The 12,233-nt window shown below is 40.8% G+C and overlaps 1 long non-coding RNA gene across 2 annotated transcripts; it reads left to right on the top strand.

Annotated features, from left to right (window-relative positions):
- Positions 1-8,336: 8,336 nt before the first annotated feature.
- LOC103106354 (uncharacterized) lies at positions 8,337-11,567 on the top strand. Of its 2 annotated transcripts, none has more exons than XR_459773.3 (2): positions 8,337-8,635; positions 10,932-11,567. It is a non-coding gene; the product is annotated as an uncharacterized LOC103106354 (long non-coding RNA). The 2 variants fall into 2 exon arrangements; XR_008911292.1 differs by having other exon boundaries at positions 8,337-8,848.
- The last annotated feature ends 666 nt before the right edge of the window (positions 11,568-12,233 follow it).

Below are 12,233 nucleotides of genomic sequence, written 5' to 3'. Positions count from 1 at the left end.
AGAGGGCACAGTGGCTGACAAAGAATGAGAGAAGGATAAAGGTTCAGAGGTTCAGATCCCCAATCTTAATTGCTGAGCTTCTATCCTGGCTCAAAGATCCTGAGGAAAATTGTTGATTTCCTTGTGGTTGGTTTCCTATTTTATGAACTTTCCAAAGTGGGACAAGCCAGGATATAACAGCTATTGGTGTTCTGGAATGGGGAGATGGTCTCTGCTGAATCATCCTGCATTTTCTCTGGTGTAGTTGGTTAATGTGGAGGGTTCCCTTCCTGAAAGGAGAAAGGGAAGAGCTGGACCACCTTGATGATGCTCCCATCCCAAGGTTGAGTAACAGAGGCTTTCAGTGAGTATTCCCTCTCCTTCCTGAAGCAGTTCAATAAATGAACTTCTGTTGTTGTTGTTTTTGTTGTTGTTGTTTGTGACTATTTTGTTGGTTTCACATTTTTCTAAACAAACCCCCAAACCTTCAGACTCACTTCACTGCCAGCTACATGGGAACTGCCATCTCCTGATCAAATTTACTCATTGGAGTTTGCCTATATTTGACACCAGAGAGAGATCATCAATTATGCCTGAGCAAAGTCCTACCTCTTCCCATTTAGCCTTGTCATTCCTGCTTTCTCCATTGCTTCAGGTGATGAGTTTCAATAAGCTGTCCCAGTAGGCATGATATCCAAGTATCTCCCACTCCTGCCCTTCCAGTGAGTGGGACCAAAGGAGTTGATGGGCTTTCCTGGGGGAGGGTACAAGTAATCTTCAATTATCTCCCATAATGGTATATAGGAGGCTCCCAAGTATTGACATTGAGGCATAGTCTACACAGGGCTATCACTGAATCCCCTTCTCCCTCCTACTATGACCCTAAGACATGTAGTAGCCTCTCTGGTTGGAACTTCTTGTGGCTTCTGTCTTTCTCTCCATGACTCTTGGTTTTCCATTAAGTTATAAACTTTCCCAGGTGCAATGGGAATAACATTAAAAATACATCTAATAGGGGATAACTAAGTGGTTCAGTAGTTTGAGAGTCAGACAGAATGTCCTCGGTTCAAATCTGATCTCAGGCACTTCCCAGCTATGTGACCTTGGGCAAGTCACTTAACCCCAAATGCCTAGCTTTTACTACTCTTCTACCTTAGAACCCATACACGGCATTAATTCTAAGATGGAAGGAGAGGTTTTAAAAATAATACATCTAATGGAAGTGTCTTGCTTTCAGCATCACTGACTTGAAAATGATTTTTCAGTGGACAGAATGGGCATTAGAGTAGAGAAAGGAAGCTAGAGAGAAGACTGTGTCCTGTCTACTACTATTAGGTAGGCAAGAGTTAAAAAGAGGATTTGTCAGAGCCCCATTCCATAAATAACAAGTATCTGAATCAACTTCCAGAAGAGGCAGAGCTGGGATGGAATGCAGAGCCAAGAGCCAACAAAATCCAAGGATCTAAGAGGAGAAGTAGCACGAAGAGTGTTCAAGAACTGCCGTGTGAGCATAGGAACTGGAATGACATTCAGGATTATCAGCTGACCTAAGAGAGAGGTGCCAGGACAAGCAGAGGATCCAGGCAATGGAGAACAAGGAAACCAAGCTAGGAGCAGAACAATCACTTATGGGCACTGTGGTTTACCAGAGCCAATGTGGTCCAGTGGAAAGAAGATTGAATATGATATCCAAGGACTTGAATTCTAATCTTGCTTCTGACCATTACCATATGTGGGACCTTGGGCTACACATTAAGGCCCTCAGAACCTCTGTTTGTTGTTGTTGTTAAGTCATTTCAATCATATCTCTCTGTGACCCCATTTTGGGGTTTTCTTGGCAAAGATACTGGAGTGATTTGATATTTCCTTTTCTAGATCATTTTTCAGATGAGAAAACTGAGGCAAACAAGGTTAAGTGACTTTCCCAGGGTCACAAGCAATTAAGTGTCTCAGGTCAGGTTTGAACTATTGAAAATAAGTCTTCCTGATTTCAAGGTCCATCCAGAGCTCCATCCTGCATGTCACCTCACTGCCTGGGCCTCTGTTTACTCATCCATAAAAAGAGGTGTTTTGACAAGATGGTTCTTGATGTCCTGTTGAGCCCAATTGTATCGCTGCCCTATTATTGTAGACTTTAGCCTCTTTTATTTCATAGGGAGATACATACATGATTCTGTCTTCAGAAATTTGAAGGTCTTCCTTTCACGAGAAGGGATTAGAATTGCTTTACTTGACCCCAAAACAGTGAGTGTATGTCCTAGAGGCAATTGTGAGGTACATGTATAGGAAGGAAAAACTTCCCAACAGTTAGGACTATCAAAAAGTTCAATGGGCTCCCTTGGGAGTTTAAGAAGGGCCTCTGCCTGGACATCGCTTTGCTGGGGTGTTTGTGTCTTGTCCTGGGAGTTCTGATCCAGATGATGGCATAGATGGCCACCAGGATCCCTTCCAGCTCTGCTTCTGTGATATTGACTCTTGGAATTGTGAAGGTGTTGGAGGGTAACAGTGTGTTAGAATAATGACAGAATATGGGAGCAGACCCTTGGCAATCAATGACCAAGAGCAGGGCACGTGCAGCAAGAGTGACCATACGTGGCAGTTGGAAAGCTGAGCACGCAGCATTTGGAGGTAATGCACTGACAAGGACTTTAGAGGTCTTATAAATGCCTCATTTAACACATGAAAAACTGAGACTCTGAGGACTGAATAACTTTCCTGAGGTCACTCAGGTAGGAAACACCAGAGCCAGAATTCAAATCCAAGATCATTTTACTCTAAATCCAGCCTCCATTAGATGGGCCTAAGAACAGAAGTGAACCTTCTGAGATCACCTGGTCCAACATCTTCCTTTGCTACCCAAGCCCCAGGAAGATCCAGTGGTTAGCTCAACGTCATGCTCATAGTCATCATACGTAGCATTTTAACCCAGCTAGATGGTACAGTGGTTAGAGTACCACACCTGGAGTTAGGAAGATCTGAATTCAAATTTGGCCTTAGACACTTATTAACTGTGGGCAAGTCACTTAGCCCTGTCTACCTCAGTTTCCTCAACTGGAAAATGAGCTAGAGAAAAAAATGGCAAACCACTCCACTATCTTTGCCAAGAAAACCCTATAAACAAAGTCCATGGGACCCTCATAGAGTCAGACACAACTGAATGCAGCAACTTCTAACTCAAGTAGGGGTTCTTAACTCACATCCCAAAACCTACAAGGAAACCACTAACTCTACCCAAAAAGTCCATGACAAAAGTTAACTTTCAACTGATATATCACATTTTTTTCAAGTCTTTAAAACATGATTGTTCAAAGGGGTCTCTAAGGTTCCCCAAATGGCCCACAAGAATTGTTGAGAACCCCTACGTGACAACCAATGGTTTTTTCCACTATGCCACCGGGTGGCTGTCTTGAGGCATTAGGACCACAATGGAGAAAGAGTGGGCCAACTCTGAAGACAATCTTTGCTAGATCTTTCCTCTCTTTGCCCACGGCTAACCCTGAAGAGGGACACAGAGAACATGACATTTCCAGGAACTCATTAGGATTTGCTAATCCCGGGCTTTGTCTATGACATTCAGGAAAATGAGCACCAGTCAGCTGCCTCTTGGGGGAAAGGAATTTTTTCCCTTCACTCCAAAAATCTATTTTTCATTAAAAGCAGATATTCCCTCGAGTGATATTAATATTGACCTCGCCAGAGAACTATACCGCCAAATTCCTTTCTCAATTTGGGAGTGTGAAATTATTTCTGATTTTCACTGAAAGCATGATTCCAGACTGAGAATTACTCAGCAAATCTGCCTTTGGGTTCATCGTCTCCTCTCAAAGACTGGTGTGGCCCCAAATTTCAAAACTACGGCACCACGAAAAAATGACAGAGCCACGGCAGCTCTAAGCTGAAAATGAACAAACCTTCTGGCTGCCCTAATTGGTCCCAATTTGGATGCTCCCAAAGCAGAGGATTTTTCCACTAATTTATGTAGTAAAGTCCATGCTCTGGAGCTCCTCTCTGTACTCATTCCTGATGGCAGGCTGGATCCCCCAAGAGAATCTATGTACCTCGAAACTCTAGAATGAATTCTGGTCTCCAAACATGGCTTGGTAGTGCTGTAGACCACAAGCCCCCACCAGTGTGTTCCATCTCATTGTCATTTGATATATGCTAGTCATCTAAATACTGTAGCTTTTAGAAGAGGGTACTTACTAAGGTGATATAGTAAGAACAATTGTTACAAAACACTCCTCTTCCCTTAAGAATGTCACATAATGTCTCATGAATACAGAAAGGGGCAGTAACTCAGGCTTAGACTTAAAGAACACATATGAAAAGGGATCACTCAAAGCTCTAGATTGCTGAAAGTTCTTTGGGGCACTTTTGCAGTAGTCAAGAAATTTCTCTTAGTCATTTATAGTTTGGGGTTTTTTCACTGGGATTCTAGATACTGGTTTTCTAGAGATTTGAATTTGACTGTTATTGTTGTCATAGTGCTTACTTTATCCTTTTCTCCCAGCTTCAGACACTTTCAACTGATAGGTCTATCCCAGAGATTCTGCTAGGACACCAATGACAATGTCCAAATCTTCTGACCCTCCAAAGTTCATGTCAGTCTCTCCCAACACCAACCACCATCACTACCAAGAAATTCTTTCTCATGTGTTTGACCAGGACAGTTTCCACCTCTAGGCTTCCAAAGGCTTAAATGTCTAAGTCCACACTAGCAGGTTCTTCTTTTAAAAAATAATAAAACCCCAGGGTGCAGCTGGGTAGCTCTGTGGATTGAGATCCAGACCTAGAGACAGGAGGTCCTAAGTTCAAATCTGACCTCAAACACTGTGTGTTTGAGCTGTGTGACCCTGGGCAAGTCACTTAACCCCCATTGTCTAGCTCTGACCACTCTTCTGCCTTGGAGGACTCCGAGACTGAAGGTAAGGGTTTTAAAAAAATAAAAAATAAAGCCCCACAAGGCTTGACTAAATTTCCTCATTAATCCAAATATACATCCTCTTGTATCTAATTGAAAGGATTTTAATTAATTGCTTAATTTAATATAGGGATTCCCACTTGGTTAAGGAGGTTATGGATTGCTTTATTCCATAGATGTTATCTTACTTGACAAAAGTATCAGGGTATAGTATCTAGATGACTGATAGATGAACTTCCATCCTTACTCTAGCACACATCAAGACTAGGACTACACTGGGACTAGTTACTACTACTTGGTCATGTTACTCTTGTACTTAAAAAAAAAATCTTTTGTGGCTCCCTATCACCCACTAAGTAGAGTTCAAACTCTTGACTCTAGCAGTTAAAGCCCTTCCACAATCTGACTCTATCCTACTTTTCTATCTCCACCCAAATTGGACTTTCTCCTATACACACCTTATGTTTGCTCCCTTCCATATTCTTGCTCAGGATATGGTCTCCTCCTTACACCACCCCCTCCCCACATTCAACCATTAACATCCCGTCATTCTTTTAATATGCAAATTAAATGCCACCAATTCCAGGAAGACTTCACTTTTTGCACTCTCAGGCAAAGCCTTCCTCTGAAAACTCACAATAGTACTTAGGAGCAGGGTGGTACCATGGAGAGGTCACAGGATTTGGTCAGAAATCTATGGTCACTTTCTAGCCCTGTCACTGACTGTGTAATCTTGGGCATATAAATCAGCACATATATCACAGAATGATGACATAGAGCTAGAGGGTTCTTAAAAGATTATAGAGTCCCATCCTTTAATTTGACAAATGAGAAAACTGAGGCAAAGCAAAATTAAGACATTGCCCAAAGCTCCATGAGGAGCAAATCTTTATGGCCCATAACTAGAATAGGCAAATGGGATTTTTGTCCCAAGGTGTCAAATTTAGAAAGTCCTAGATCCAGAGAGTTCTGGGAGCATTTTCAAACCTTCAATAATAAGAAGCCAACTGATGGCTTGCTGGGATATGACTTGTGATCCTATGATGCTATTTGTTCTGCAAAGTACTCATTCCTATCCTGATCACATATGATTGTTTCTTAAATTTATTTGTGTTGGTATCATTCCTCTAGGCTGTGGAGGAAGATGTATAAGAGCTGAGAAGGACCTTAATCCCAGAATATTTGAGTTTGAAAGAGTTTTAAAACATAATGTCTGAGCTTAAAAAGCCCTTAGAACATGGAATGACAGATTGAAAAAGGAAGAGGGAAAATAAGTGTGTATAATGGACCTACTATGTACCAAGCACAGTGCTAAGGACTTTACAAATATGATCTCATTTTAAGGAACTTAAAACAAGGAATATCAGGGTTGTGAGTGACTCTTGGAACTGAATATGTCAGAAAGAGGAAGGACCATAAAGCAGAGAATGTGAGAGCAAGGAAAGGACCAAGAACTTTATTAGATTACAAGCTCCTTGACCATGAAGACAATCTTTTGCCTCTTTTTCTTTCACCAGAATTTAGCACAGTGCCTGGCACTAGGATGTCTTTAATAAATGTTTAGTGAGTGAGTGAGTGTCAGAGCTGGACAGAACCTTAGAACACTCTGAACATAGAATATCATAACTTAAGAACATGTGATACATAACCTGGAAAGAACTTCAGGATATATAGTGTCCGAGTTAAAACAACCTGAAATGATAGTCTGTCAGCAATATTTTTCTTAATTCAATTATATTTTATTTTTACCATTACATGTAATAATAATTTTTGACATTTTCCAAAATTATAACATCCAAACTGTCTCCCTCCATTTCTTCCCTCCTTTCCACTCAGAAATGGCCATTTGATCTGAGTCATACATGTATTATCATGGAAAACCCACTTCCATATTAGTCACTATTTTAAGAACATTCTCATACAAAATCAAAACCTCCAAATAAAACTGCAAATACACTGATGTGAAAGATAATATACTTTGATCCATCCAACTCCACTAGTTCTTTCTTTGGAGGACTGTCAGTAATAATAGTAGGTAGCTGCTAGGTGGCGCAATGTTTAGATCACTGGGATTGAGATCAGAAAAATTCATCCTCATGAGTTCAAAGCTGGCCTCAGACATCGTGTGACCCCTGGGCAATTCACTTAACCCTTTTTGGCTCAGTTTCTCATCTGTAAAATGATCTGGAGAAGGAAATAACCAACTACTCTAGTATCTATTCCAGTATCTCTGCTGAGAAAATTCTAAATGGGATCATGGAGAATTAGACACAACTAACATATCTCAACAACAAAGCATATATAGAGAACTTTAATATTTGCAAACCACTTCCCAAATATCTCATTTCACCCTCACAACAGTTCTGGGAAGCAGTCACTTGATTAGGATATGTCTTGAATGAATACTTGAATTGTCCTTGAAATATCAAATATTAGCACTAGACTGGATCTAAAAAAGCACTGGATTCCATCTCTAATTTGTATGTTAAAAGCTGAACCCCAAGGTGTATTTATATTTTAGAATTTAGTGAGTATCTGTTCTAACTCATCTATTAGGAAAAAAAGGAATTATGGGATTTGAAAATGAAAATGAGCTAAAAAAGATATTATGTGGGAGGAGAAGTGTGGACCACAAGTCATCAAAGAATCTATTTATTTAGATAAAGTCCAAACCAAAAGTTTGCTCTCCATAATTATTACCAAGACAGTAGCTGTTAAACATTTAAAGCTCTATCCATTAAAGCCATTTGTTCTGCAAATTAATGTTATATCATTTTGTTCCAAAAGTTGCTGCATCATATTGTTGTTCAGTCATTTTTTCAGTTGTGTCCAGCTCTTTGTGACTCCATTTGGGGTTGTCTTGGCAAAGATATTGGAGTGGTTTGCCATTTCCTTCTCTATTTCATTTTAAAAATGAGCAAATTGAAGCAAATAGGATTAAGTGACTTACCCAAGGTCATAAAGCTAGGAAGTGTCTTAGACTGGATTTGAACTCATGAAGTCTTCCTGACTCCAGGCCCAATGCTCTATACTGTACTATACTGTACTATAGCACTACCTAGTTGTCCCAACTCCCCCAACAATGCACTAAAGGAAGCAAAGAACTAAGTATTTATCAAGTGTCTACTGTGTGCCAGGAATTGTGCTAAGTGCTTTAAAAATATTATTTCCATTTGATCCTCACAACAATGTTGGGAAGTATATGTTCCTGTTATATTTATTTTACAGTTGAGGAAACTAAGGCACAGTTATTTAATGGTTAAGTGACATGCATGCCCAAGGTTACAGAGCTACTGAGGATCTAAGGATGAATGGAACTCAAAAATTCCAGAGTTCTAATCACCCTGCCAATAATAATTGACACCATAGTGGAAAGAATGCTGGATTTCAAATAAGGAAGACCTAGGTTCAAATCTTGCCTCAGATGCTTACTAATGTGGGATGGGAACTCCTCCCCCCATTATGTCCCTTTGTTTGATGTAATCTATCAGCAACTTGGAGGTCATTTATCATTGAGATGTGCAGGGATAGACAGACCTTCAGAGAAAGGAAGTTGAAGCCAATGAGACAGGAAATTGATCCCACAGTCACTACCCCCTCCCAGGTGGTGCCAGACAAATTAAGGGACTATGATTGGTTCCTGAGAGTCAGTGGGTAGAGAAAACTGTTTATGAAGGCAAGACCAAGGCTCTGGACACACACTCTTGCACTGTCCTGAAGGAACCTCTGTGGGTGGTGAGCTTGATTCCATCAGAATGGCACCTAGGGCAGTAGGTTAGGCAACTCTACCTCTTTCCTACATTTCCCTCACTTTACTTTCACTACTTTGATGTAATGAAGCTACTAAAGCTACTAGCAGCCTCATAATTTAATTTTAACTATCACACTAACTGTGTGACTCTGAACAAGACCTAAGTTTCTGTAGCTGAAAAATGAGGAACTTCTCAGGTATTTGCTCCACTAAATTTGTGATTCTAAGAGCCTATGAACTATCTTCAAATCATACGTACAAAATTTACTGAGTAACCTGGAATATGAGTATCCATATCTTTCTCATACCTCCTCAAATAGTCTCTCTCCCTCTTCTTTCTGTTGAGTTCTCTCTACCTCCCTCTTTCTGTCCTTATTTCTATCTCCTTCCTTCTCCCTCTCTTTCTCTGACCCTCTCCCTTTCCTTTCCTCCTCCTCCTCTTTATTTTCTTCCTCTTCTCTTCACCTTCATCTTCCTCCTCCTCCTTTTTCTTCTACCTCCTACTTCTCTCCTTCCTCCTCCTCCTCTTTTTCTCTGTTCTGTCATCTCTCCTTCCCTCGCCCTCCCTGGAGTCTGATTAAATTGAACTGAGAAGACTGAGACCCAAATGGAGTGATTGATCCATGGTCACACAAGCTACCCTATACCAAGGGTCCAGGGTCTCCTACCTCCCAGCCCTCCTTTGATTATACCCTGCTTATCTAAGCCAAGTGATGAGAATAGAGGAGTATCTAGCACAGACACCAACCCAAAGTCCCTGGAGAAGTTACTCTGTATTTTCCCAATATTTCTCCAGGAAGAAAAGTTGATAATTCCATGTTTTCCAGAACTCTGAACTAGGACTTTGCCCACCATGGTCCAGTTCCTAGAACTGGGATCAATCAAACCATAATAAGTAAGCCCCTACTATGTGGCAGACACAGAAAATACAAACAAAAATAATGAACTTACAGTTGGGAGAAATTTTATCTGACATCTACCCCAATATTTTCATTATCAGATTTTATGGAAACTAAGGCACAGAAAATTTAAGTGTTTTGGTTTCACAAGCAGTGACAGGAGTAGGATTTAGATCCACATCCTTTGGCCCATCACTGTTGTGCAGAAGAAAGAATGCTGGGTTTGGAATCACAGGACTAAGATTGAAATCCTAGCTATGCTATATAATATCTGTGTTGTTGTTGTTCAGTCATTTACAACCATGCTGGGCTTTTTGTGACCCTTTCTAGGGTTTTCTTGGCAAAGATCCTGGAGTGGTTTCCCATTTCCTTCTCCAGCTCATTTTACAGATAAAGAAAATGAGACAGAGTGAAGTGACTTGTCAGAGGTCACAGAGATAGTTTGCCATTTCCTTTTCCAGCTCATTTTACAGATGAGGAAATTGGCAAACAGGATGAAATGACTTGCCCAAGGTCACACAGCTAAGAAGTTACTGAGACCAGATTTTAATTCAGATAGATGAGTCTTCCTGACTCCAAGTTTGGCACTGTGTCCATTATGTCACCTAGCTTCCCATATTAAGAGTACCTTTGCAAAGGTGGGCAAATCACTTTATCATTCTGAGCTTCAGTTCCTTGTTTATAAAATAAAAGAATTGTATTACAAGCCCTCAAAGGTCCCTTCCAAGCCCAAATTTCTATGACCTATTTGGGTGCCCTTGGACAAGTTATTTAATTCTCTTGGGTCTTCAGTTTACCTTCTATAAAAGGAAAGAACTGGTCAAGATGATCTCTTTGGCCATTTCACCTCTCTAGGATCCAATAAGTAGCTTTCTTGCCTCCAGACCACAAGGAATTTGTGATCAGATCTTATAGAATGCTTGAGTGGGAAGGACTGTGTTATGGAGGGAGGGGGCAGTTAGTATGTAAGTCTAAGGCTGAAATATCCAAATATAGTCAGAGGTTAAAATATATCCAAAGAAACCTTCAAGCCTCATAAATCTGTTCCTGTCAATACAGGTGGTTAGAAGAAAAGATGTTTTATATTCAAGAACTGCCACATATTTCTCTTGGATTAATTCAAAATTGACAGCCGCTTTGGTTTCCTATGTGTACCTCGGGGCAAAATTAATTTCATCACTAGGGATTAGAAAATGGTCTTAAATTACCATGGTTCTCATTCAGTGGAGGGAGGTGGAGACCACCTGTCTTCTTTGGCCATAGAGCTCTGATGAGGTCCCTACTGGTTATTTTGCTTAACTTTATCCTCCTCTACTCATACTTTTGCAAGTTCTGATCCCCTTCCCCAGCTCACCCAATTGGTTTCCTTCTCCCACAACAGGGATCTCCATAGCAACCATCTCTTCATTCCAAAGACTGAGGCAACAGCTGCTGACGTACACATGGCCTCAGATCCTGCCAAGGATGACCAGCTGATAGACCCTTTCCTCTATTAGGAGATCTCTTCCCACATTAGAAGATTGTTGATTTAGGCTCCAAGAATAATGCCATTTTTAAAGCCTAGGGATTTTCTCTACTGACTCCTCTGAACTTCCAAAGGTCAGTGAGCAAAGACGTTGTTGTTTTACCCTTTTGAAATAATACTCAGTAGGACATCTCTCTGGCTGGGAAAGCTCTACTTGACTGGAACATCTCCTGCTGGAGTCAGGAGCCAAAGTTTATGCAGAGGGGAAGTAGTCTCTGGTGCTCTTGAAGCCAATGAACTGGGTCAACATCAGCCTGAGTTCACTTATCATACAAAGCTTAATTAATGACTTAAAAATGCAAGATCCTGTACTGAGCACTGAGAAAGCTATGGATATAACTAAGGCCTGTTATCTGCCCTCAAGGAACTTCCAATCCAGTAGTAGAATCTATGAAAAGAGAAATATCTACCAGAACCACCATTCCTCCTTCCTCCACCACCATGTATGCTGGATTAGTTCTTAAAAGATATTAAAGCATGCTTGAGACTTAATTGGTTCAAAGAACTGAGCAATTGGGTCATTGGCATCATGTGCTGGTTGCATAAATACAAAATGCCGGAGGAGGGAAAAAAAAAGCTCATTCCTGGTGTTTGTCCATTAGACCACCAGGGGCAACACATAGGTAAAGGACCCCTTATGGGCTGAATCAATATATTGTCCTTTGAAATTGTTCTTCTGCCATGGTTAAGTGAACCACTTTTTCTTAACTGTTCGATGGACTTCAAGCATCTCATTTCCTTCCACTCTCAAGCCTAAAGTAGCGAAGGAGTATAGCCTTGCCATTGCTAGAGTCCCACTCTAGCAGTCACCTGTCTGGACCTTCAAAGGAGGAGGGAAGCACAATCCCATCATGATCTACTTGTCAGTCACCTGCTAGACATTTCCATTATCATACATTCCTCTTTCCAGAACTCACTGTGGACTCTGCCTGAGTTTGAACTTCTAAGGGCATTAATAATCTATTGAAATTCATTCTTCAGTGACTAACAAACTCCTACTAAAACCATCCCCTATAAGTTTATCATTATTCAAACCCTAGTTTACTCACTTGTTCTTTTTTCCTTCAAGCCAACCCTGCCAACTTTCCATTCCAAACTTGACTACTACTGCTCCTACTCTGCTTCCTGGAATGCCTATTCAATAGATTACAAACTTAC

This window comes from Monodelphis domestica, chromosome 1 (assembly GCF_027887165.1).
Source record: "Monodelphis domestica isolate mMonDom1 chromosome 1, mMonDom1.pri, whole genome shotgun sequence".
NCBI classification, from domain to species: Eukaryota; Metazoa; Chordata; class Mammalia; order Didelphimorphia; family Didelphidae; genus Monodelphis; species Monodelphis domestica.
This window is presented reverse-complemented; position numbering and strand designations above follow the sequence as displayed.